Genomic DNA, 27,688 nt, shown 5'->3' on the forward strand with positions numbered 1-27,688 from the left:
ATCTACAGCTCTTCAGTTCATTGATTTGGATAATTTTGCTGTAAAAGTCCCCATCTGGTCCTGTTATTTTTCAAACTTGTCTTGTGGATACAAGCCCCAAGCATCAAAAGCCTCCTCAGTAGACTATGCAGTATTACAATATTAATTACTGAATTTTGAAAATTGTATGGTAAAATCTAATATTTCTCTCTATTTTTCCTTTGGTATGTGGTCAGCTTCACTCTCTTCAATTGCTTTGAGTAATTCAGGCAGGGTACTTACAACTTACTTGATTAAAGTTCACCAGACTCCACAAACTTGGCTGGAACAGGGACAACCTAACATTGTGTTAAAACAGGAGCACATGATTTGCCCCAGTTTTGAGGCTGAGAAAATATATTCAAGGGTGGCTTCTTTCTGGGTAAAAAGGTCATTTGCATTGCCTGCCCTAAGACTATCTAGATGCAAGAACAATTTGACTTATTAAAATGTGTTATCTTACAGTTGCATCTTTGTCTCAACCACTTTGTATCTAGTCACATTTACTGCATATGGCACACATGTATAAAAACTTACATGTGCCCTTCTTGTTATTTTTTGTCAAGCATATGGTTTCTGCACATTAAACTTTGTTAATCAACCACTCTTGTTTATACCCCAGTTTCTTTAAGAACTTTGATATCTGAGCTTTTCTGATGAATACACAAGTTGGAATGTAGGGTTTTACCATCCTCTGCTAATCTTCCTTTAAAAACTTTCAAACTTCGGCTGTATATCTATCCTGAAGGAATATGTATTGTAAGAAAAAACTCATAATTAATTCAATCAAAAAATTACATTACACAATACGAGAGGGGAACGGAAAGTGCAAAACAATTTTGAACTGTATTTCTTTTCAAGATTTGTCCATGTTCAAATTTGCGTAATGAATTTCCCACAAGGGAATAGGACAGAGTCTAATATTTACACATTTTCAAGAATCTTTCTCCATTTTATTCACTGTGGGTTTTATACACGGTCTTCTTGAGTGTTCAATTCAGTGACAGTCATGTATGAATTTCCATCAACATCTAAAGCTTCATTCAATTTCACAATTTTATTTTTTATTTCTTTCTTTTCAGCTGGTGTAATGAGGTGGTTTTTCTTTCAGGAAAGGCATTGTTTTGGGATCTTTGACTTTTATGAAAGACGTTGGATTTTTATATTTTAACAGTGTACCTTTCAATGAAGCAGAGGCAAAAGAGAAATTATCTTCTGCTGGCTTGTGGCACGTTGATATTTCCTGAATGAATGCTGGTGTTATTGATCTCTTTACACTTTCTTTCGGAAGAATTCTGACAAAATCAACGTTTTGAGGTAGCACATCTTCAGTGTCCTTACTCAAATTGTTTATGAAACTGATTTGACCATTGGATGGGCATTCAAGCAAATATGCCTTGCTTGTAATGCCTGAAGAATTGGAATGTTCACCTGTGTTATTTTCTGTCAAAGTATCACAAGTACCGTTACTGTTCAAATTCATTATTCTCTGATCTGAATTGCTTGTTGTGCCTGTGTCGAAACTCTGACAGAACACATTATTGGGCCTAATCCTGTTTTTTGGTCTCGCGCGTTAGCTAAACACTGCTCCTTAATGGATGTTTTGTCAAAGATGAAGGGAAACACACAGTCAGAAAGCTCACCATCCTTTTCTTTTCCTGGATCTTGGCTGTAGCAATCACTCCCATGGACTGTGTTGTCACCGACCTCTATATTCAAATGCACTAAACTAGTTTGCAAACTGTGGCCGAAGGGTTCTTCTGCTTGTAATTCTTTGTCCCAAAACAGCATCTCTTTGGGTATTTTCTCTTTGTTTTCTCCTACAGTGTGGTCATTTGAGGAATAATCCAAAGGAAAATGGTTTTCGTTTCTTCCCTCAGGTACCTTCTCATGTCTAATGGCGTTCTCAAAACTCTGATAACCAGGGATGTTAAATGAAGCAGTTGAATCGATGCCTGCTGTGCTAATGTCCATCTCTGTCAGGCAGCTGTCACAGTTTGCCATGAAAAATGAATCCTCAGCAAATTTAAGAGATGGAAATACATGATGGTTGTCATTTTGATGAGACAGGCAACTGAAATCTAATCCTACTTCATTGCAAAAAAATTGCTGACTTGTGCTTGATCCTTGAGTCTGCACTGTATCACAGATAAGTGGACAATTGACTGATGATGGCGAGTCATGATATGCAAAATCGTCTTCAAGATTATTTGCACTTTGTAATATGGCGCTATTGAAGCTGCGATATTGGTGGTCAAAATTCAGCTCAGACGTATCCACACATTCTTCCAGTAGCGCACTGCTGAACTCACTGGCACCTTTGTTTTGAACATTTTCATTCGATGTTAAGAAATTCGCCTGGGTTTCTGAACAGCCAGAAGAACAGAGGAGATGATCCAACTGAGGATGTGGGTCTGGATCAAAATTACCAACTTCAATTTCAAAACTACGATATCCAGAATCACTCGATGTTGGTGTTTGTGCCATTGTGAGTAATTTTCTTTCACAGCTTCCCTCATCACTTGTCTCAGTGAAAAAAGAGAAACTGCCAATACAATCTGAGGATGTTTTGCTCTGCAGTGAATTTTCAGTTCTCAAATTATCACATGGTTTATACTCATCAACAACAATTACTGAGTTTTCTAGCGGACACATGGGTATGTTGAGCATGTCAAAAAACATTGCATTCAACGAGGGATCTAGAAATACGTTGTTGCTGTCTGTAATTTCTTTTCTGTCCTCATCGTGCAGATTCATTTCTTCGGCTGTAATTTTGTCGATATCAGTTGGTCTACTTAGTATTACACAAGTCTCCAAAAGGACCTTTTCTGGTACTAAGATGGTTGGTGGTATTAAGGCAGCTGATTCAGTTAGAGTGTTTACATAAATGGGTTTAGACTCTCTGAGAGAGTTATCTGAAGATGGTTTTCTTGTAGTTTGCGATGCCGGGGTTTGCACAACATCTTGGTTAACGAGTCTAGGTGCAAATCTGCCAAGCCAACTCCAGCTGTTTAGGACAAAGAGGAGATAACATTTGAGTCTGTTTGAAGGCGGACAACCTTAACTTTGCAAAGCAGCATTGACAAAACAGCCATACTTACCAGGTAACCTTGAGATGACACCATTTTTGCCTGTCTGAAGAGCTATTATACTCAAGTGGGGTTTCTGAAACCTAAAAGTGCAGAACATTCTTTTTTAATGTAGGCAATAAATATTTCGATCAAACATAAGAATTAATCATCATTTTTATCACAAAAAAGACACTTAAAGTGCCAACTCCTTGCTTTTCATGTAGTATTGCTTACTCTTTAATGATTCTCAAAATATTCACTTTAGCCAGCAATGAAGAGCAACTTTTTTCATCTCAGGCTAGCGATGAGGAATACAAACATGGATCCCATCCCAATTTACAAAATTAGTTGTACAAAAATAGTTGCATCTGCATTTCTTTGTGTGTGTGTGTATATATATATATATATATATATATATATATATATATATTGCACACATCTCTTCCAGCTAGAAGAATTAAATACGCACTCACAAAGTTCCTTGCGTATTCCCTCGGTTTATTTTATGTTAGCATCCAGTATTTCAGCACATAAAACCGACGCGTTTCGCTGTACACACACAGCTTGCTCACGGTTAATACGTATTAACCGAGGGAATACGCAAGGAACTTTGTGAGTGCGTATTTTATTCTTCTTGCTGGAAGAGATGTGTGCAATAAATTAAGGCTGGGCTCGGCTGAGAAATATCGCACAGGAGAAAGAAGCGCCAGGGGTCTCGCTAAACTTGGAGCCAGACTGGATAATATATATATATATATATATATATATATATATATATATATATATATATATATATATATATACACACACACACACATATATATATATATATACATACATATATATGTGATCAAGGCTCAGGTGAGCCGAAACGTTATGGCAGTAGCGGAATAAAGAAATCTGCATCCCATAAGCTCTGGTCCGTTTCTGCTTCCTGAGCTTGGCGTGGGAGGACGAGCGAGCGAGGAGGGCAGAGGTGGCTTCATATATATATATATACACAAATATACACACACACACACACATATACATATATATATATATATATATATATATATATATATATATTACCTACTAGCGGTCGCCAGTAGGTAGTTAAAGTTATGACCTAGTTTCCATAGGAAAAGCGTTTTCCCAATAGATATATATATATATATATATATATAAAATATATATCTGTTGGAGTTATTCACAAAGCGTACTGAGGCCATAACAGTATTAAGTTGAAATTACCATAGAAATAGTTATGCCACATTGGTATTCACAAATAAAAACACACCCATTTCCTTATCCGTATTTCAGCACTGGTTAGATTGGAAAACTGCCTTTCCAGAATAAGTGTTGCAAGCTGTGACTGACTACACCCCATCCTAAATAAACAGATAGACTAACTGAGGCAAACAAGCTTCAAAGAACACCAGCCTGGTTTGGCCTGAGCAGCACCTCACCATTCAGAGAAATAAACTGCAAAAGGTGTTCATAACAATCAATTAAACAACTGAACAGTGGAAGAAACAAATCACTTACAATGTCCATACAAAATGCAAGTGACAAATACAATTCATAGGAAAAATAAACGAAGAATGAAGATAAATGAAAAATGCTGCATTAGAATTAAGTGGAGCTGTAAAAATAATGCCAAACTATAGGTGTCTACCTATGCATTAAAAACAAAATGGGCAGGAAGCTGGTAAGCAGGACCACCCTGGAGGTTGAACTCAAAGCAGGGCTTCAGGAGGTCATGTGTGTATTGCAAGAATCTACACTGAAGTCCAGGCATCTGGGTAAAAAAACAGAGTGTGTGCCAATTGGCAAGTATCCAGCACGTGCTCCACAAGACCTTCACAATAGACCTCAGTCAACATGTGTGTGGACTTAAAAGCCCTGGTAGGGCAGGCCAGTGTGGCTACCTTCTAAAACGGTGTGGCCATTGCCTGATAGGCTACCTCCGGTAGATTATCTTGGTTTACTCAGTCCTCAAGAACACACAAATATAAAGCCTCTGTCATACGAAATAGGTAGAATATCCATCAGAACAATCAGAACAATGTTTAAGGCAAATTAATTATTCCCATATAGTTCTTGGGATGGTGTCGGCATGGAATTAGCTGAACGGCTCCACTGGAGTAAAGGCTTCCTGCATTTCTGGGACATCTCGATTTCCAGGCATTGAGATATTACAGACCTTAGGACATTGGTAACGCAACAGACTACATGACCCCATAACACAGGGAAAAAAACACTCAGAAATTCCCAGTACACCTAGTCAACTGAAAATTCCACACTGCCTTACAGCACCCTTTAAAGCGAGCATTCCCAGGCTGTCCAGTGAAGGCGCACGCCCATGGCCCGACTGACTTGAGTCTGTATCTCTCTTAAATCAGAAGGTTGATTAATTACAACACTGCATCCATGTCTTTTCAGCTGGAGAATTTAGTGGAACCTTTGGCCATCTTCCCTGATTTGCCCCCATTTAGCCAACAGGGTTGTCGCTCATCTCCACTTCTTCGCCCCCCGCCCCTAACAAAGCAGGCAGTGGCATTTTACTCCCCTCACCTTGAAATCCAACATGTAAGAACTCCCTCTGATCACTGGATATAGTCTGGTTTTGATTGCTACCCTATGGAAGGAAACAGGGCAAAGCACTCTTTAACATATTCCTAGCAGCGACAGAGGAGTCCCTCACCACAATAGGCCTTCATCCTGTTCTCAATGCAAAGAATCCTTTGAGCATTGTCACTTGCAAATATCACAGGGGCTCTCGCCCTGAGCTTCTTTGGTTTATTCCAGCCCATGAGATATATTTGTCCCAGAATTATATCCCGGGCTGAATAGAATATTTAAACTTCACAATTCCATATTACATGAAGTAAAGCAGGTATTAAAGAGCCATGTTTTATCTATATTGCTCAGGTAAAACTACCAAAATGTTGCAAATGTCTTATTATTATTCATTGCCAATCAAAACTAGGTATGAATGTAGCCTGCATACATGGAGGAACACTGTTGCTGGATGACAGTCTGTAGTCTCAAAGAAACATATTTTGGAATGTAGAGATTACAATCTCGTTCACAAACACCGCAGCCTGCATTTCAATAGGCACATTGTAGTAGGTTAGGTATCAATAAATTACATATGCGAAGGGTGTTACTGTAGTAGGTGGCTGCTCTGTAAACTAAGAAAAATGTCATATTAGGCGTAACAGAGAGGCGGATTCCCTTTTAGCCAAAGTGTAAGGCCTCAGGGTACAAGAGAAAAACAAAATTCTCAAGTCAATATATTTTCCTAGTTTTTTTTCTTCGTACACTGTATGTATGAACTCTGACATTAATGCTGCTCTTTACAATTGGATCTTTCATGTTTCATATACACGTGCCAACATGCATTTGCAAATGTTTGTGAATAGCCCTTAGTTACACCTGTTACCTGATGTTTGCACAGGTGTTCTCCGATCATCAATTCCAAACGGGAAACATCCTTAACAATGCGGTCAGTACACCGCAATGCTGTTACATCGCGGTCGTTACAACGACCACATGTAACAACGCTATGCCATTACAACACAAGTCTTTACATCGACTTGCGCTAGATGGCGTGCTAACATTAAAAATGGTGTAGTTTACTATCCCAACACCTTCCCTACTGATAAGTGGACTGGAGTTGGAATAGTAAATTACACTTTTTTAATGTTAGCACGCCACCTAGCGCAAGTCGATGTAAAGAATTGCGTTGTAAAGGCATAGCGTGGTAACATGCAGTCGTTGTAACAACTGCGATGTAACAGCACACGTTGTAATAACACACGTTGTTACATCGTACATCCATTTCAAACATCCTTCGGAAGGCCACAAGTGAAAGTTACATATGTGGCTATTTCAAAGATTAACTATCATAATCCACAGCAAATCAGAATCAGCCTACACACACATACTTCATTGTAGATTAACACCAAAATTATCTTGAATGACAGGTAGTAGTTAGGTTTATGCTACCACTATCAAAAACTTGAGGACGAAGTATGTCTATAAACTGAATGACAACAAAGGCACAGAACCTGCTAGTGAAAATAGATGTCAGCAGCCTACAATTAAAAGAATTCAGCCAATTAAATGACATGAATTCCGTGTTTCAACTATCATAGAGGTACCAGCAATCACTACCTTTTGGTTACACCGAGATAATGCCTCTAATGGCATGGATGGCCACTTTTCTAATAAAAATATGTAAACACACTTTAACTGGATGTACGACGTTACGACGCGTACTATAACAACGCGTGCTTTCACAACGCGTCCCTTACACCGCAAGTCGTTACCACGACTTGCGTTGGGGGCGCGGATTGAGAATAGTATGATTTACTATTCTAACACCAGTCCCCGTGGACACTAGGGAAGGTGTTGGAATAGTAAATATACTATTCTTAATCCTCTAGCGCCCTCCAGCGCAAGTCGTGGTTACGACTTGCGTTGTAACGGACGCGTTGTGAAAGCCTTGCGGAGTAAAATCCGCGTTGTAAAGGATGTTCCCCCTTTAACTAAAGCAGTAAATAAACATGTGATTGGCTGGCTCACAATGAATAGCAGTGCACTAATCCAATGGTTAAATGCTTTTGCACAAGACAGACACTTTTGGTAGCCAAAGCAAAGTGTCAAAGGTGGACTGGTGCATATCAAAGCAGTACACCCACCATGTGTCCTTCAGAGCTCATTTTGTGGACTGCATACGTTACGTGTCATTGTAAGTTTGCCAATGTAATTCTGCTAGGTGCCTCAATGGTTCAGGTGGGACTGGGTGGTGTTTTACTAATTTAAAAGATGTAAAACCTCACATGAAACTGAAGACATTTACATCGATTTGTTGCCTAACATGATTGTGTTGTACTAAGCCAACGCTTAATGACCAGGCCACAATACAGAGATGTGATTGGGCGAAACAGAGCTGCTGCCTTGTGAAACATCACTTGGAATCATTCTTCTTCAAAAGTCAACAGGTGGATCGCTTTTCCCTCTTTCACAGTTTCTACCAGTTGTCTCACCAAACCTGCAGTTCCCACCTCATCCGGGCTGAGTTCCTTCAGAGATATTCCTAGATCTCATATCTGAAGAATTAATTTTTTGTTATGTACTAGGTAGTTCATGGTGCTGGCGTTTACGCACTTTCAGACTGGTTTGAAACACCAGATACTCTAGACAGTGGCGCAGCTCCCAGCAGTGCAGCAGGTGCAGTGGCACGGACGCACTAGGTTTTAGGGACCCAAATTATGGCGGTTTCTACTGTCCCGCCATTGGGTTAGGGTTTGGGGGAAATTTAATTTGCTTGCACCAGGGCCCACTGCACGATTGTCATGGACCTCAGCCAAGGTTCAACACCGCAAACCCCAATGGAGGGCCCATTCCCCGGGTCTTGCAGACGTGTATTATGGCTGTGAGGCCCATGGGAAGTAGCCCTTCTCAGGGACTTAGTTATCAATACTGCTGGACGTGTAATGGTGCTAGGATCCAAGGGATCTAGGGGCTTTATTATACCTTCAAACCAGTGTGTGTGTGGGGGGGGGGGGGATGTGGCACTTTCCCTTTCTTCCAGCAGGTCTATGGCGCTACTGCACCATTGTTATGTCTTGGCCTCTTTGCCTGGCTTGCACCAGGAACATGGCTTTATTTTCACTCGACCAGACTTAGGGCTAGATTTAGGGGCTGGCGGACAGTGTACTCGATTGCAACGTCGTTGATGGAGTTCCCTCTCTACCAAACTCTCAGTCCACCCACTCAATTTCAAGTCAGTAAAATTTACTCTGTCGACATAAACCTTCCTCCGATGGCTCAATAGGGCACCGGCTGTTGGATTTAAGCCACCTGACCGTCCGTCCTCTTTAGAGTCAGTGGTCGGATGGCTTTTTTTTCTTAGGGACAGTAAAAATGGCTCCCACACTATGGAAGAAAACTACTATGGTGTTGTGGCCATTAGTTCTCACTTTCTAAAAAAACAACTCTTGCTTTGGGATTTTGGTTTGAAACAGAAAATCTTTTAAACCTTTGGTGTAAGCGTCGGTTTCCAAGAACTGACACACACCAACCTTTAAAGGGTTTTGTATGAACCTCTGTTACTGTGGTTCATACAAACCCAGAGAGTTCACCAGAGGGCCAGCGGTGAAGTGTAAATCCGGGAGGTGGATTAAAATCAGTGTGGCAGACAAAGTCCTCCAACACCCCGGCGGCCTTTAAGCCGTCCACCAAACTCTAAATTAAGCCCTTAGGGCCATATGTATCATCATGCCAATTTGCGATTTCTAAATAGCGATTTTTAAGGAATCGCTATTTAGAAATCGCAAAATGGTATGTATGTAGGAAATCGCTTCTTTTTAGCGATTCCTTAGCATTCCTAAATTGCGATTAGCAAATTGCTAATCGCAAATTTCCCATTCATTTCTATGGGCCAGGAGGCCCATAGGAATGAAGGGGAAATTTGCGATTAGCAATTTGCTAATCGCAATTTAGGAATATTTTCAAGGGTGCAGGGGTGTCACAAGAACACCTTGTTGCACCCCTGAAAATGACATGTGTGGGCATATGGTGCACATACATGCCCTAAGGGCATGTATGAGCGTCATATGGCACCTTTGGATTTTTAATAAATTGTTTTTTTAAAAGAATTCGCAACTTACCACCAACTAGAAGTTGGTGGTAATTTGCGTATCCTTATGGGCATTTTTGAATTAATTTTCCTTTGATACACTGCATTTAAGGAATAGCACAATTTGCGATTCCTTAAGTGCAATCGCAAAATAAGGAATGGCAAATTTTGCGATTCCTTATTTTGCTGCCAAAATGTTTCATACATTCCATTTAGCAAATTAGCATTCGCAAAGGCCGAAATTCTGCGAATTTCGGCCTTTGCGAATGCTAATTTGCTTGATACATATGGCCCTTAGTCTGGGAGGCAGGACCTTCTCGCACAGACATCGCTTTTGAAGAATCCATCCCGGAGTGGAAATTTGCAAGGCTAAAGGGGTGTAGCTGCACTCATAGAAAGAAGAAACAGACTCTATCCAGCTCCAGAACGTAATGGGCAAATGCTCTGTGCATTACAAAGTGAGCATAAAATCATACTGAACAAGCAAAGAGGCTATAACTAGGCATCATTAATCAGGAAGACGGCTGGGCCATCATTCTAGTACGATATGAAGCCCTGAATAACGGGATTGTCAAAGAAGAGCGTGGCCGGACTGGCAGTAGCAGGCACAGGGCGTTTCCCCGGAGGTTGGAAGGGTGGGAGCCGGTTTCCAGTAGTGGGGGACGGTTTCCTGATGAGGGCCGGTTTTGTTACCGGGGGCCGGTTTTGCAGTGGCATTGCAATATCTGCCCCAAGCAGCAGGGCTACCCCTATCACCCCCCCCCCCCCAACCCCCCACTGGGCCCTGGGGGGCAGGGCCAGCAAAATTGCCAGGGCTGCTTTGGGTTCCCAGTCCGGCCCTGAAGAGGAGGAGGAGGAGGATGATGCTGAGCCTCATTTAGCAGACTGAGATGGCGGGCTGCCGGATATGTAAAGAGCGCATGTGTCACAGGAAACCTGCCTCACACCCGTTTCTGAGCGTCATTGTCCATCAGGCAGTCAGCAACAGTGTGATTGAAGACGAGAGAAGGCGCTGGTGCAAGGCATCCACATTTCTTTTAGAATGCTAAGTATCGCCACTGGCGCCAATGCAGGTAATTGCGGTTTACAAATACCATCTACACACATAAAAAGAGGATGGGCGGTTATTTTTGACATTTCTTTAATTTCAAATGCTAGGGATAGCAATCTTAGATCTTCCAGACCTGGACTTTTGGCAAGGGAGCAAAGAACTGAGTGATCAGAGCCACTCACCCTCTGAATCCTATACATTAATGCTATATGCAATGGTGACATCATGGCCTATACTGCACTGATGACCCCCCTGTTTTTAAAGGTCCTAAAATTAAAATAGAACACTCCAATTGAAATGCCTGTCTACCACTGCTTGTTGGAAGCTACCCTAGAGCACAATCACTGAAGGAGTCCTTTCCCTAATGTCAAAACATATACCACAGGTATATAGTTGGAAAGTTGTTACACAACACAACAACCCAACAAAAATTTGGAAACATACCAAAATATAGGTAAGGGTTTCAGTGAATGAGAACTGAATTCAAAGTATGGAACTATTATTTGCATTCAGAAACAAAACTTGGTGGCTGTGACCATTTGTCAGTCTATTTGGAGCTAATATAATAAACAATGCAACTGAAAATCCAGTTTAACTTTCTGTTAATAATAAAAAGTGTGTGCCCATATACATACGAATAACTGAACACCCTAATCAATTTGTGCAGGTTATGCATTTATATTGGGTAAAAGTACGTAAGCTGAGAAAACACATACACTTTACTTCTATCACAAGTAAAACAGGCAACCAACGTTGCAAACTGAGTTATAATACTTAATGCAATAAAGAGACCCAAGCAATGAGATAACAATGTTGAAAGGGTTTATTACTAGACTATCAAAATGTTAATATTTTACTGCCAAAGTATCATAACAAATACATGGACTACCAGAATAGTGTATCTGTATATCTAGGCGTGCAATGCCCAACTCATAACGTAACTTGACAATACATACATTGTCAAGGAATGTAGATTAGTTAAGTAGAGTAAACATCTACTTAACTATATATGCTAGTAGTCAATATTAAGGCCACAATATTTTGGGATGGTGCTATTTAAAAAAAATAAACATTCTCACACACAACTGTTTAAAGTGAAGAAAGTACTGTTTGATAGAGTAAGATACAGAAACACATACATAATAAACTTGCAAATTCCTAACTGAGAAACAAGTTACTTACCTGTAACAATGATTTTGCAGTCTGAAGTTCTTCTAGGGGCACATGCTGTGCATTTTCCGCCATCTAGTGGTTGGGGGCTTTTTTTCTACTCTTGGAGATGGGTGTGTTTGGTGAAACCAGATCCCTGGAGAGTAGGCTATTAAACCCACTCCCCTTCAGACAGGCATAACTCTAGATCGTAAAGTTAGAAAGAATGAGGAAATTCCACGCCCAAGCTCTAAATTCTGTGAGTCAAAGTATGCACTATCCATTAAAGATGTAGGTAAACTGGTAAAACTGGTTGAGGGTGTCACAGCGGATTTTTAACAGTTTTCAACTAAGTTAATATTCCACCTGCCTCCATAAATCTCTTACTGGAGGCACTGGAAATCTGTTGGAGAAAAGCTAAAGAAACCTATATGTGGTATTTATAGTCATACCAGTTCTGCCTTTTTACTAGAAATTGCTCCTAATTAAGAAACTAGACTGTCAAATATCACCTACATCTTTTTATGTTTCTGTACCTATTTATATTTTTGGCTTTTACTGTTATATTGCACAGTGTAAAAGGATCCCATGTGTTTATGGTGTGATGATGTGTTGTTTTTGGTGCTACAGAAAATGGTATAATCAATTAGTTTATAAATAAAAGTAGAACGCTCAATATAAAATGTATGACATTTACTTCTTTTTCGAGAGCCTTCACAGGGTGGAGTGGCAAGAAAATACCATGGTGACATTTACGAAGGAATGTGATAAGAAAACTGTCATGTAAATACATTTGGTAACAGCCACGTTTCTGGCTTTGAAACATTTAGGGCCCGATTATGACTTTGGGGGACTTTCAGCAGTGGAATCAAAGCGCCTATCCGCTGTAGGACCGCCGAAGCCGTGGTGCGCCCGCCTGCTAGATTAGGTGTTAAATCCTGGTCTGGCGGGTGGCGCTGCAGCGGTCTGACAGCGGTGGTCTGTTAGGCTCATTGAAGACCCTAACATGCAGACCGCCATTGTCAGAGCACCAACTGCACCTTCCTGCATGGTGTGGCATATAAGCCACACCATGCAGGAACTGTGGGTGCAAATCCAGGGGTCAGTACATGTGCCTCCCCACATGCACCTCCAGACCCAGAGGCCCCCTCAGTTGCCTCACTGCCACTCTTTTCATGGCAGGTCCACTTCCATGGAAAGGCTGGTGATTAGGCAACTCTGGATATGTTCTGTGGTGCACCTGCGGCACCACTAGCATATTCCTGCCTCAGACTACCATGCCGCAGGATCCTGGCGGACGCGGGTGTCCTGTGGCTGTCTGACTGCCATACTCGTGATTTAACCCCTTGCACGCTGATGACGGAACCGCTCCGTCATCAGCTGCGGGTGGGCTGTGCTGATGACGGAGCGGTTCCGTCATGACCCGCTCGCCGCTCATGCACGGCGCGAATTTCGCGCCTGCGCTGAACGTTCTATTGAGCGGGGCGGGCCATGACGGAACCGCTCCGTCATCAGCACAGCTCAACTGAGGCTGGTGACGGAGCGGCTCCGTCACCAGCATGCGGCCGCCCCGCCCACTTAGCGCTGCGGCGGAATAGCCGCCGCAGCGAAGGGGTTAAAAATGGAGTTCCAAAGAAAATCCACTTCAACAGAGAAGGCTTTGCCCACAACTCTGGTGAGCATGCATTTCAGAAATAACTGTTTGAGTTCATCTTGAGAGAGCCAATGGTGACTGGGCTCATTCTTAAGTAGTCTTTGGATATAAACAGTAGCCCACAGGAATAGGTCATATAAAGGACTGAACACAGAACTTGATCATATTCTTGCCGGGTGACCAAAGCCAATGGAGTGACCAAAAAGCTGAAGAAACATGATAACGTTTTCTGAATCCACTAGGAGTCTGAGTGATGCTTTCTGGAGTCTGGCCTAAGAGTTCTCCAGGAGCCTTGTAAGATTCTCTTTTAAAAGTTGGCACAGGGACATGAGACTAGGGACCAAACTGACCTCATGAGCAGGAAAACAAAATTGATAATTGTCTTCAAAGGTCTTGAAGAACTCAAGATTGAAAGCTAGAAATTTGCATGCCAGGATACAAGGAGGAAAGTTCCCAAAGAGACACAAAATGGGAAAACTTTCTAGTTTTGGATTGTGCCGAAGGTGGAAAGAATGTCTGCTGATAAGTCCAGAGTCTCCTCTTTAAGACTGGCCAACATTTGGGCTTCATCGCATGCAAATATAACCTTGCCTGTAGGCATGAAAAGGGACCACTGGAGGTTGCGGCGACAATGCCGAGCCTTGGGGATCCCTATATTTCACTGTTTTGGATCAACTGATATGGGGGTTAGGCCACCACTTAGAAATGCACAAACAGCAAGGTGACAGGATGAATGCCTGAATTAATCTCAGCCACTTGCAATAACTAGGGCCGCATTCCAGACCATCCTTTTTTATCCACTGTGTCTCTCTAGACAGAGAACCATTTTATGCAAATCAGTCTTGGTCCTGCACCAATAGGAAAAAATACAGCCCGAACGGACACTGTAATGAAGCTGCACCTGACTGAAGAGGCCCAACGAGGCTGAAACCAGTCTTGGATTCCTTGTGTTTCGGTTCAGACAGAACCTACCTTGGCAGTTGGTGCTGGACTGTACCTATTGGTGCAAGGCCAAGGCTTATTTTGATATAGCTGCTTCAGACCTGAGATGTTATGGAGGGCAAAAAAAGTGGAATGGCCATAGTAATTACCAGAGGCTGAGGGAGAGGATGTGGCCTAATGGGTAAAGCAGTCGACTTTGGAGCTGCGGAACTGGGTTAGAGTCTCGGCAAGGACGCTCACATCCTGTGATTCTGGGTAAATCACGTAATCTCCCCATGCCTATCAAAATAAATGTGTCCGTCTGTAACGCAACTGGTGTTCATGTAAAGCGCTCTGATACCTTTGGTGGAGTTCGCGCTATGTAAAAATCCCTAAAAAACAAAACATAAAAATAAAAAATTCAACTGTTCCAGCCATCACTTTTTTGAATCCTTCATTACCACTTGAAAAGGTGGAACAGTGGGGAAGGGTTCGACACAAGTGATTACAGCTACTCCCATTCTACTTTCTAAGACAAAGCTGACAGTGTTAAATGCATCTGAAAGATACAGGAAGACGATTGAAACCCTGCTGCAATCAAAACCTCACCCCAGTACATCTAAAATGGATAAGGCCACTGTCAAAGTGAACCAGCTTGGGAAAAAGCTGGCCTGAAGTTTATCGAAATATTTAGCTCAGAGAAGGACTGTAACAGTTTCCACCCACCCTACCATCCTAGCTAGAAATGGACTTTAATAGGGGACCTGAAATTTGCTGGGTCAAGAGAACCAAGTGACTCCAAGTGATTCATTAAAGGTGTTATTATGACAAATGTTAGTTACAGAGGGGCAATTCCTGAAATTACAGAACATTTTACTGTATTTTGTAGATGAGGGATACAATTAAAGTCCTTAGATAGTCTTTCATAAACATCGACTGAAAATCACCCTTAGGGGAGCAAGAGTAAAGACGAGCTAAGTAATACTTCAATAATCTGAGTAATCGTTTTTTCCAGACAATTAACAAAATGCAATATCTACCATACCTGGGAGAGGCATTTAGGTTTAGTATCTGCCAGGTTCTTCATTCTTTTAAATGAGTTCCTGAACTTAGTTAGATAGCTCCTCCAAATAATTTATTGACCAAAGATTTGTTCTATCATGTTAGCTTTCTTCCGGATGAATCATCTTTGTATAGATACAGCCCATAAGCCTATACTGAGCCCTGCCTTTGGAAGGGAGTACATTCTCTAAGCTTTCTATAGTTGCCATAGCTTAAATTTGGCCTTTTACAACTCTGAGGGGTGTGATTAGTTGTTGTGTTTATGACTGCCAGAAGAGCACTTCAATTTTGGCCAGATTGATTACTTTCAGATCACACTGAGACAGAAGAATGGAATTTGAATTTGAATTTTAAAATATTTGTAGAGCGCTCTTATACCGAAATCGGTTTCATGGCGCTAGAGGCAGAAGACCAGTGGGTACAGAGGAAAGGGTTATACGACTACAGATCTGGAGAACAAGAGGGTTTTCAAATGTCTGCGAAATTCCAGGTAGGAGGATGACGACCTAAGAGAAAAAGGAAGTGAGTTCCAGAAGGAAGGAGCCAGCACTGCAAATCTGGCCCCACCAGACTTCTGTTTCCTAAAACGAGGGACTGACAAAAGGGCCAAGTGAGTGGAACGGAGTTCTCGGGAAGGAAGGTAAGGGGAAATGGCTTCACACAGGAAAAGTGGGGCGGTCCCCGATCTAGCTTGGTAGGTGATACATCCAAGCTTAAAAAGGGCCCTCTCCCTCACTGGGAGCCAATGGAGTGACTGCAACAGAGGGGTCGTGTGGTTGAACCTGGGGAGTCCGTAGATCAGGCGAGCCGCCTGATTCTGAATTTGTTGGAGCCGGCGGAGCAGATAAGCCGGCGCACCATTGTAGATGACGTTCCCATAGTCAAGGCGCGAAAGCACCATGGCCATGATGATGAGCTTGAGTGCAGCAGTTGAGAAGAAGCGGGCGACCTTTCGGATGATCCGCAGGGAAAGAAAACAGGCAGATACAACTGCATTGATCTGCGTATGAAGGGTAAGCATGGAATTGATGAAAATACCCAAGGTTTTAACCTTGGGAACAGGAATAGGGGGAGGGCCAAGGGCAGAGGGCCAGAAGGAAGGGGACCAGGGACTGCAACCACCCCCCGTCAGGACCAATTCGGTCTTGTCCGGATTCAGTTTGAGGTGGTTGCAGTTCATCCACCCTTGGATAAAAAGCATAACCTTCTGGAAATTAGAAGCTGAGGAAGGAGAAGAGGAAAGATTGAAAACAAGTTGGAGGTCGTCGGCGTAGTTAAACACCGAGACCTCCATCTGCTGTAAAGTAAAAATGAGGGGTGAAATGTATAGATTGAAAAGCAAGGGGGACAGGGAAGAGCCTTGGGGGACTCCACAAGTCACCCTCCTAGGAGGAGCAGTGAAGTTGGCAAGATGGACAGCCTGTTCCCTGTCCGTCAAAAAGGAACGGAGCCAAGCATAGGCCGAGCCCCCAATGCCTGCCGCTTCGACACGGGTCAACAAGATGTCATGGTCCACCGTGTCGAACGCGGCGGACAGATCTAACAGGACTAGGGCCTGTGGCCGGCCAATGTCGATGCCCTCTCTTAATTGATCCATCACCGACACAACTACCTTCTCGGTAGAGTGCAGCGGGCGAAAGCCCGCTTGGCGGGCGGCCAAGCAGCCTGTGGATTCCACAAAGGTACTCAGGGACCTGGTGATATGAGCCTCTGAGACCTTAGCGAGGTAGGGGAGAAGAGAGATCGGGCGGTAATTGGCGGGCGCAGAGGGGTCGATGCCAGGCTTTTTCAAAATGGGGATGATGACTGCTGATTTGTGGGCAAGGGGGACAATACCAGAGTTAAGGGAGTGATTGATAAAAGTAAGTGGTGGGGAATAGCAGTTAGAAAAAAACTCTTTTAGAGCAAAAGCAGGACCAATGTCCCGAGGGGAGCCTGATTTGATCCGAGCTAAAAGAGGGAGCAGAGAGTCTCGGGTGAGGGGAGGGAACTCAGTAAAGGAGGGGGGCGGGGGGGGTGGAGGAACAGCAGAAGGTACCATGGGTGGGGGAGGGATGTTGGCCCTAATGAGGGAAATCTTCTCAAAGAAAAAAGAATTAAGGGAGTTACAGAGTGTCTGGGACGGAGGGATTTTTGAGACCACCCTGTCAGAGGCCGCCAATTCATGAATAGTATTGAATATCTCCTTCGGTTGGTTTTCTGCTGCCAAGATTCTGCCAGAGAAGTACTCCGTTTTTGCTTTTAGAATGTCTCGTTTGTACTCTTTTAGGGACAGGCAGTAACTAGCCTTAAGGAGGGGGCAGTAGGTGCGCCGCCAGGCGCGTTCCGCTCTACGGGTCGCAATTTTTTTCCCCCTGAGGGCGGGAGTAAACCATCGGTTGGCCCCGTGGGCGCGTTTAACAGTCACTCTCTTAAGGGGGACGGTGGAATTACATGCCTTTAGCAGCCAGTTGTTAATGGCTGAGAGCTGGGAGGAAGGGGATAAATCGTTAAGCTCCGGGCTGGTAGCCTCCAAGGAGGAGCAAACCGCCGGGAGGGCCGCCTTATCCCACTTTCTGGCCCAGATGTTTTTGGGCAGAGGAGGTTTAGGTGGCCGTCCGAGGCTAGCTGTGAAAGAGATGAGGGAATGGTCAGACCAGGAACAAGGGGAAATGGTTGAAGGGCCCATGGGGATGTTAAGGGACCAAATTTGGTCAAGTTGATGACCTTTGATGTGGGTGGCCGAACTCAGCTGAGGGGAGAAGTTAAGGCTGGTGAGCAGAGCCGTAAACTCCTTAGATCTTATATCTTCAGCTGGGTCATTCGGCCAGTAGTTTAAGTAGTAAATGGAGCGGTCTTGTTTGACTCAGCCAATCGTCGATTCCTCGTGGAGCACATTAACATTGGTTTCCACTTTATTTTAAGGGCAGACGTGGCGCACGATCTTAAATTTGATTTCCCCATGGGTCACTTCCAAATGGAAATTAAGTATTTAAATCCCCAAAATGGTTTAGCCATGATTATTGGAATTGATTACTATCAATAAAGGGGTGTTTGGAGGTGGATATTAAATTAAATGTTCAGCAGATGCATTGATGTTCCAGACTGAGCGCTAACAACTCATTTAAAATATTTAGTTTTGACCTCCTCAGCCCTTGAGTCAAAAAGAAAATCCTGCTCCTCATTTTCGAGGGAGATCCCCAGGCTTGGAACCTTCTGAAGCTTCACGTTGTCGGAAGCAAAGCCATACACTTCATGCCTGCTCTGGGGCAGGTCTCTATCTTATCTCTTTGCAGCAAACTAAGGTGCCTATTAGGATTACGGGTAACCTAGTGGTGCTGGGACCGGCCGGCAGTGGTGCGGCGGTCCTGCACCGGCAATTAGAATGACACTGCCATGGTGGTGGTGGCATCACGCATACATTGCATTGTGGAGGGCGGTGCTGGAAGCAGTACCCACCACAATGCAATATATGCATGTCTCGCATTTGCATGCACAACGTGGCAGGCACCGTGCGGTGCCTGCCACCTTGTGCATGCAAATGCAGGGTGCACCCCCATCCCCCAACACCCTGGGGGCCCGCAACGGTCCCCCAAAGAAAAAAACGCATGCCTTTCCATGGCGGAGTCATCGCAATAGAAAGACACTAGTCCGCCATCATAGTAATATGGGTGGCGGTGCGTGCAAGGCACCACCATCATATTGCTGTGCTTTTCCGGCTGGTAGGAAATCGGGAGGATTGCCTACCGGCGGTAACCCGGCGGCCGGTCTTTCTGTCCATCGTAATGTGGTGTGGGAAAAGTCATGTGGGCGGTGACATTTGGAGGGCGGATCGCCACCGCCATACGGGCGGTGGTGATCCACCCGCTATACTAATCACCCCCTTAGTGAGCATCAACTCTGGGTCATGCACACAGTCTCAACACCTGCAGATGCCCCATAGTAATTTGGCACCCAACTTGAGCTCTGAATCACTCCAGACCAAGTCTACACAAGCGGCTAAGAGCAGAGTTTTCCTGTCGGCACATACACCACTCAGTCCCTTTGGTCAGTCTCCCTAAAAGGTATGCCAGCATGGAAAGGGTCCCTGCATATGCTTAGGCACTCCCTCACACAGGGCTATACACAGCAACCTATTTGTGGAAGAAAAGTGATCTGATTCTGTAAGGCATTACCAAGCCTCACCTACAATTGGTGGGGATTCATCCTATAAAGAATGTATTCCACACACTGTGCAAAAGGCTTTCACTTAACAAGAGGTCTATCTTCTCCTAAAACCACAGACAATCGAAAAAGATTGGCCAACCATACTGCAAGCAAAACTCTTTTATTTATCATATTGTCAAAAATAATTTACCTGTGACTTTTCAATGAATGCAAAGTGTAAGCTGCTCTTGGATGGATCCGGAATCATGTCACAATTTTGCTTGATGCTGTAAAGAAATTGACACTTTGATTTGAAATGTAAGCACTGCAGGAATTAAAATGGTGTATATATTTCTAGCTTCTAGACAAGCCATAAAAACGATTTCAGTACATACCGCTATGAAGATCTATATATTAATAATCATGATGTACAGTTTCATGTCCAAAAGGCTGTGAAACTAACCTCCACTCAACAGCCAAAAGAATTTACTGAAAAAAATCTCTATAGATTCATGGGTTCAAACATTCAGCACTTCAAAAATTGTCTCTGTTGAAACTATATGAGCATTAGACAGCCTCCTAATAAGTAGTTCATGTTCACAGAGGATGTAACAAACACAATGATTATTAGTGCATTGACAGCAAGTGAATGCAGATACTCAGTCATTGGGATTGGAATAAGAAGAGTGCTCAATTTGCTCTTTTTCTTCTCTTAACCACATATAGTACTTGTAGTACGTCTACACAGTCTTTTAAAACACACACGTTTTGCTGCCTAACAGCTTGGAAATAAAATGTATTAAATAGTTTGTTAATTTAACTACACTTCCTAACTCGCGTCTTCAAGTTTGAAAACTATTTCGGAAATCTTTAGAAAATGAATTAAAAATAAAAACAGCTGGGTTAGATAAGTGTAATAGTGATCCCAAAACAGCTACCAGAAAACCAATTTCACTGGGCTCTACTAAAGTTAACTTGAAGAGATTCACATGATTGAGAATACATTTGGAAGGTCATGGAATTTACCTCTGGTGGTGAGGGCAATTCAAAGCAGAGACTCTACCAATGAGCACAGCACCAAAGAGCTTATGAAAACCAACTAAGGGATACAGCTGTGCAGAGGATAGGTAAGAAAGAATTTGAAAGTCTTTCTCCTAGGAGCACAGCCCAAAACCTGGACGGAGCATTGCACTACCAAGGTGCACGAAAGACCAAACATATGGAACCCAGAGTGCAATGGGAACTTGGGAGAAGCTACCGGCTTTTACGGCCAACACTGCTAGAAGTACGACAACAATATCCCAATCATTCCACAAATCGACCCATGCTGCAGCATGGTACAAAGCACGAAAAAAGGCTCTAGACGTTCTCATTCTCTTCCATGGGGCAAAAAGGTTTTGTGTTCCGACAAAAATAAAATGGAAATGTTGGCCTGACTGTAGAGTCTAGAGTATTTGAAGAAATCCTGCTGCCCTCTTCAAGAAAGCAGACATTGAAAAAGAGGTTGATATTTCAGCACATCAATATCCTTCTGTAAAGAAGCCTCTGACTATAACCTACCCCCAGTCACTACCTGCTGAATTGAGGATCTAAGAAGGGAATGACTGATGACATTATTTATGTGCAAACAGCTCATGATATAGACAGGCAATTTATCTCAAAGGTCAAAAGTCTTCTTTGCTATGTGGCGCTAAAAAGGGCTGGGTTTGTTGTTTTCAGTTGGTGGAGAGACATAAGTGAATCCCAATGTAAACATGGATTTTCAGTATCTTCTGCTTACCACACACTGAAAAGGACAAGTAGCAGGATTTATGCTAAAAGATACACAGGCCACTGTGAAAATGTCAGCTAACATGTGAGAAGCAGGCTTTCCAAGCCACATCTTTTCTGACAGGCAGCCAATCACAATGGTACTAATGCACAACTAATTTCTGAATAAATGAGTAAGTTCCCTGTGGGATTGTTGAAACAATATGCTGTTCAGCAATTTTGATTTGGCAACCTTTCAAACAAGAAGAATAACACTTATCTGTGCCCTATGTGTCTGACCCTCTTTGTGCCTGTTATTGTATTCTCATGTCACAATTTTGGCGCTTGATCAATGTTGTATAAATAACCAAAAAATAAAGAATGGTGATGAAGAAACATAAATAAAGTGAGGACAATAAATCTTAATTAATTGATACTTCTACAATGGAACTTAGATTAAGACTAAGTAAGGTTTATAGTTCAATAAAGATTGTATATGGGATAGTCACATCTGTCGTTATTTCCTTTACACACTTATTTAGTGTGTATTTTTCAGTTGACAACATACAAATCCTGCTAATATTTGAAGAGGGTCAATACAACCTTAAAAAGTATTCACCAATAATTTAATATTTAAAATGTTTGAAACAAATCCATAAATAGAATTTTATTTTGACAAAAATATCCGAAAAAGGCATACTTGAAATTGAACAAACAAGTGACTGACCTTTCTCCCCAATCTTCAGGCAAAATATAAACGCCGATGATTTTATTTGTATTTGGGTTTTTTCTGTTTTGGATTTGTTTGTTTACTTTCAACATTCTTAGATGTTCTTTTGCACTTTAGTTTTAACCGAATTTTCCTGCTCGTACTTTGTTTTTGAGTCTATACTTGGTAATGAAAACTTAAGGTATGCAGCATATGTATATGTTTCTGAACACAATTTTGTCCATTCTTTTAAGATTTGATAACATCTGGCTTGAAACCAATGGAAAGCAAACCATTTTCAAATTCCCGCCAATATAATGCAAATATATTTTGAAAGTCAATTTTACTTTTTTCGCAAATATGTTGATCTAATGACATTTGTTTTTGAGTCTATACTTGGTAATGAAAACTTAAGGTATGCAGCATATGTATATGTTTCTGAACACAATTTTGTCCATTCTTTTAAGATTTGATAACATCTGGCTTGACACCAATGGAAAGCAAACCATTTTCAAATTCCCGCCAATATAATGCAAATATATTTTGAAAGTCAATTTTACTTTTTTCGCAAATATGTTGATCTAATGACTTAGATATACCACTAATTTACACACTTTCACTTTGAGGTTTGTGCGTGTACCAGTGAAAATAATTAAATATATTCACATGCAGTGTCCACAAGTAATGCAAGCAAACACAAAGAGATGATGGGTCCAATGCTCTCTTTCCCACTGGATTCAAGCTAGCCTGGCTGATGAGGGGTGTTAACCCGAAACCGGTCCCAGGATGCTTGTTTCCGGTTCAGGAAAAAGGTGGCTTGGCAGTTCGAGCTGGACTGTTCCCATGAGACACAGGGTCAGGACTGATTTGCATATAGCTGGGTCTGAACTGAGGTGGTGAAGTGAAAGAAAGAACGATGATGGATTCAACCCAGATCTGTGACTGGGGGTGAGTGTCTGATAGGTTTCAGCGCTCCGCACTGGGACTAAAAAGAAATAAGCAGCCTGTATGAGATTATGATTAATACAATTAATATCCAGATTAAAAACGATTCATGGTAGAGAATAGAAGCACTTCTAAGTAGACATGTATCCTGCAAGAGTGGATCCTGTCCTTATTCTGAACTGCAGCACATGTCCACCAATGTATTGTGTCTTGTCCACACTCAGCTTCTGTGGTGGCGGGACATGCTTCACAGTTTAGAGTGCAGGATGGACACTTCTCAAGCATATCTCATCCTTGCACCATTCTGTGGGTTTCAAGTTCTGATGCACTTCAGCACTGCAGGAGCATATTCAATGCTCCATCTGTGTGCAGTAAGCCAATACTGCCAAGTACCAGGCATCAGGAGTTTGACTAACACATTTCATTGTGGTGCTCTGCATCACCACACTAAAAAGCACTATGAGGATTATAGGCATAGCTCCTCAGCTGTCAAGCTGTTAGCACTGCCTACTATGCTAAACTAAAGCTGGAGTGGCAGGCAAGGAGCCATGGCGTGCACACGCCGCTCCCACAGGCTTGGGGGCTCTGATGGCTGCTACAATATATTAATAAGGTACCCTCCCTAGTGCAGCTCTGACTGACGTCACATCAAGGAAGTGCCCAATGGCTACTACCGGGACATCAGTCATCGTTTCAAATTGTGTGATACAGTCTGTCAGAGACTTTAGGCGCCGCAAGGAATGTCACGTCCTGCGAGTGTGAACACTGGCTGCTGCAGTTTGTGGGTGGCTGGCTTGGTGGTTGGTTGTGGCGAATCATGGCTGCGATGCCCTCGCACCGGCACATGCCTGCGGTACAAATTAAAATGATGACCGTCACCCCGCCACGAATTGCAGAGGGAGTGACTTTTCAGTGGCAGGACTGGACTCTGAAGAGGCGAGTGGCCTGGCCAGCCCGCCGCCATTTTAAACATTACCAACCCCCCATGACTTGTGACCTTGCGAGTAACTGAGAGAATGCTCTGAAACCAGCAGGCCCAAGTGTGTTAATTACTCTGCTTTTCAGCACATGATCAACTGCCTACAGTGCTAGTTGTGATTTCTACCCTGAGCATGGCTGTGTGTTATTTTAAATACCGCTTTGAGACAGTTTGTGTCACTTTTGGATGCAAGCCAGATGGAAGTGTTGATTAATTTACCCAAAAATGTCTTCAACCACCCTGCAAACACATTCCCACTAGTTCTTTTGCCCTTGTCAGTACATCTTGCTCCTCCCCCTACGAGCCCTACTGCACTAGAAACTGCTGTGTTACAAATATAACACACCGTAATACAGCAGTGAAACAACTGCACTCCTGCACCCTCCCTGCTAATGGAGTAAATTACTTACACTGGAAGCATCTATTTGCACCGTATAGTGCTGCAGATACAAATGCTAGGCATACTCCTGCCATTTAGTGTTGGGCGCAGACTATGAAAGTTATTTTTCCTCAAGGATGTTTTATGGTTGGCGATGTGCGTCGTCTCTCCTCTCCCTCGAGGTATTGCACATTTTAAACGGCTCCTTTGTTAGATAATGTTCTTTTCCCTTTGCCATCTAGGGAGTGAGGATATAGTCTGCTAAGTTAGCTTTGTTGTTGAACATGCTGCATTTGTGTGTATATTTGTCACCATCTAATAAAAGCCAGGGAGGCGGGAGGGTGCATGTGAATCTGCAGCACTACACGCTACGAATAGATGCTTAGATGCTTACAGGGTAAGTAACATACTCTAGTCGTAGCATGTTTTGGCTGCAGATACACACGCTATGCATACTCTGTAAAGCAGTACCCCTCTTTCGGGGCTTTAGGCATGAGATGGCGCGTTTGTTTGAAATAATGTTCGAAGGACCGTTTGTCCAACTAGAGCCCGTTGTCTGGCTTGTACATCCACAAAATAGTGTTTTGTAAAAGAGTGTGGGTCTATCTATAATGCTGCTATGCAAATGTCAATGAGAGGGATATTGCCAACAAAAGACATTGTTGCTCCTGCTTTCCTTATTGAATTAATAGTGTTTGTTAGCTTTGACAGAGCAAACTTGCATACAATTGACTATCTATCGTGATAGTCCATATTTTGAGACAACGCTACCTTTCCGTAGATTTGAGAAGGATACAGACAGTTGTGTTTTTCTGAATGGTGTTGTCCATTCCAATAGTACAGAAATGCACGTTTAACATCCAGTGTATGTAATGCACGTTCTGCCACAGTTTCTGGTTTTGGGTAGAAAACTGTTATCTCTTAAATTTGATTTAAATGGAATGCTGATATAACTTTTGGTAAGAACTTTGGGTTTGTGCATAAAAAGTACTTTATCTTGGAAAACTGGAAAATAAGATTCTTGAATTGTGAGCGTATGTATTTTGCTGACTTTTTGTAGGGAGGTTATTGGTACTAGGAAAGCTACCTTCCCCATTAAGAATTTATTTCCCAGTTATGAAGTGATTCAAATGGTGACCCGATGAGTCTTGTTAGCACAATGTTTAAGTTCCATGAAGGTACATGTTGTGTACAAGGTGGAATTACTCTTTTCAATACTTCCATGAAGATTTTGAAGACAGGAAGGCTGAAAAGGGATTGATGCTACCTATTTTGCAGATTTTCTGCAATGGCTTCTAAATGTAGACGTATGGAGGTATATGGTAACTTAACCTTTTGGGAATGTAAGAAGTAATAAAGTAGTTGTTGTCCTGTTGCAGAGGATGGATTAATGTTTTATGACACATAATAGTGAACACAACGTTTCCATTTAGCAACATAGCATGCTCTTGTGGTTGGTCTTCTGGCATCTTTTAAAATCGACATGCATTGTGGAGATCGATTTAAGTATCCAAACTCTATGACTTCAGGAGCCAGATTGCAAGATTGAGCTGTTGAGTGTTTGGCTTTCTCACCCTGCCCTCGCTGTGAGTGAGGAGGTTTGGATAGTTGGGTAGCTTCTTGTGAGGTATTAGGGATACCTCTAGAAGTGTTGTGTACCTTGGTTGTCGAGCCCATGTGGGAGCTATGAGAATCAAGGTGAATGAAGTTGGTCTCATTTTCCTGATCACGAATGGAATGAGTGGGAGAGGCAGAAAAGCGCAGGCAAATATCCCTGACCAGTTCATTTATAGTGCATTCACCTTGGATTGAGGGTGTGGGTATCTGGATGCGAAGCTTTGGCCTTTTGAGTTTGACGGTGAGGAAGAGTACAATTGTTGGAGTTCCCAACCTTTGGAAGTATTGTTGTAGCAATTGATTGTGTATTTCTCACTCGTGAACTTGTTGCTGGTTCCTGTTTATCAGGTCTGCAATAGAGTTTTCCTGTCCTGGTAGGCATTACAGCAGGAGGTGGACTTTGGGACTGTTTTCCCATTTCGATATGCTCTGTGATGGGTGTGACAGTTGAATGGAATGGGCCCCTCCCTGTTTTTGAATGCAATACATTGCTGTTAAATTGTCTGTTCGAAGAAGGATATTTTTCCTGTAATATTTGGTAGGAATGCTTTGAGATCCATGTAAATAGCTAATAGTTCCAAAATGTTGATGTGTAATGTCTGTTGTTGTGTGGTCCAGTGTCCCTGAACCACAATTCCCATCATATCAGCACCACAACCCATGAGTGATGCATCTGCTGCGATTGTCACTTGCAGGACTGGGTTCTTGAAGGCTGTTCCTTTCAGTATGTTTGAGGTGCCTGATGGACCTTGGGTGAAACTAACACTAGATCGTCCATGTTGCCCCCGCTTGTGACCATTGGGATGCTAAGCACTCTTGTAGGGGTTTTTGTGTAGTCTTGCATGAGGCACTATTGCTATGCATGAAGACATCATCCCTTGAAGGCGCATCACTATTCTGACTGGCAGGTGTGATGATGTGGCTGAAAAAATTCCAGGTGTTTCTGGAGATTTAGAACCCTTTGTGGATTGGGGTATGCTGCTCCCCAATACTGAATTGAGTATCGCTCCAAGACAGGGTTGTGTTTGGAGCAGGAGATGGGATTTTGTTGCATTAATTTTGAAGCCCAATTTGTGTAAGAGATGTATTATGCTTTGAGTGTCTGAGACATTTGGCTTTGGTTGGACACTTGATCAGCCAACCGTCTGAATATGGAAATACTTGTGTGGTTTCCTTTTGTAATTTTGCAGCTACTACAGCTAGGCATTTTGTGAACACCCTTTGTGCTGGTGTCATGTTCACTTACCACATACCATAGGTACTTGTGATTGACTGGGTGGACTGGGATGTGGAAGTATGCGTCTTTCAGTTCTAACGCAGTCATGAAGTCGCCCCACTGTAGTAGTGGTATTACGTCCTGCATTGTCACCATATGGAAGTATTCGGACAGTATGTATCGATTGAGGGGATGGTCTAGGGTGGGTCATAGTGAGCCATTCTTTTTTGGTATGAGGAAATAAAGGGAGTAGTCTCCCTTGTTGAGATGTTTCCTTGGGACAGGTTCCTATTTTTTAATAATGCCTTTACTTCTTCCTTCCGCAGATGTAGATGCTGTGGATTTAGTATGTGTCTCTTTGGTGGGATATTTGGTGGTTGTTGAGTTAGTTCTAGGCAATATCCCTGGCTGA

General features: G+C 42.6%; 1 pseudogene across 1 annotated transcript in view; it reads right to left on the bottom strand.

Moving 5' to 3' along the window:
- Positions 1-845: 845 nt before the first annotated feature.
- The window catches only part of LOC147684744 (uncharacterized), a 79,524-nt pseudogene continuing 52,681 nt past the window's right edge, over positions 846-27,688 (bottom strand). The window contains exons 8-10 of the transcript XR_015300657.1: positions 19,894-19,969; positions 3,120-3,190; positions 846-3,025 (exon numbers count right to left, since the gene is read on the bottom strand). The product of XR_015300657.1 is annotated as an uncharacterized LOC147684744 (transcript). The remainder of the gene's footprint in view (positions 3,026-3,119; positions 3,191-19,893; positions 19,970-27,688) is intronic.

This window comes from Lissotriton vulgaris, chromosome 10 (assembly GCF_964263255.1).
Source record: "Lissotriton vulgaris chromosome 10, aLisVul1.2, whole genome shotgun sequence".
NCBI classification, from domain to species: Eukaryota; Metazoa; Chordata; class Amphibia; order Caudata; family Salamandridae; genus Lissotriton; species Lissotriton vulgaris.